The following is a 917-nucleotide window of genomic DNA, read 5'->3' as shown; positions in this document are numbered from 1 at the left end:
CTGCCCCCCTATGATGGGACTATACTACCCACTAGGCTACCCTGCCGCCCCCTATGATGGGACTATACTAACCACTAGGCTACCCTGCCACCCCCTATGATGGGACTATGCTACCCTGCCGCCCCCTATGATGGGACTATGCTAACCACTAGGCTACCCTGCCCCCCTATGATGGGACTATGCTAACCACTAGGCTACCCTGCCGCCCCCTATGATGGGACTATGCTACCCTGCCCCCCATATGATGGGACTATGCTAACCACTAGGCTTCCCTGCCGCCCCCTATGATGGGACTATGCTACCCTGCCCCCCATATGATGGGACTATGCTAACCACTAGGCTTCCCTGCCGCCCCCTATGATGGGACTATGCTACCCTGCCCCCCCCTATGATGGGACTATGCTACCCTGCCGCCCCCTATGATGGGACTATGCTACCCTGCCACCCCCCTATGATGGGACTATGCTACCCTGCCCCCCTATGATGGGACTATGCTACCCTGCCCCCCCTATGATGGGACTATGCTACCCTGCCCCCCCTATGATGGGACTATGCTACCCTGCCCCCCCTATGATGGGACTATGCTAACCACTAGGCTTCCCTGCCACCCCTATGATGGGACTGTGGGATTAAAGCAGACTTGTGAGTTGTTGATCAGTGACAGAAGAGCAGAGCAGCTAAGCTGATAAGATGACAAAAATAATGTTCCTGAATTACATTTCTATCTCCTGCTAGAGGAAATGTATTGGAAATAAATCATTGCATCTCTACAGAGATTAAAGGTCCCTGCTACTACATTGAAGGAAGGTTGTGGGGTGGTTGTATGAATGTTGAAGGGAGGCTTGATTTGAGCCATTGCTAGACTGTGCAACATGCACATATCTAAACTATCTATCCACAGTGAGAGAGAGAGAGAG

This window comes from Oncorhynchus mykiss, chromosome Y (assembly GCF_013265735.2).
Source record: "Oncorhynchus mykiss isolate Arlee chromosome Y, USDA_OmykA_1.1, whole genome shotgun sequence".
In the NCBI taxonomy this organism is placed as follows: Eukaryota; Metazoa; Chordata; class Actinopteri; order Salmoniformes; family Salmonidae; genus Oncorhynchus; species Oncorhynchus mykiss.
This window is presented reverse-complemented; position numbering follows the sequence as displayed.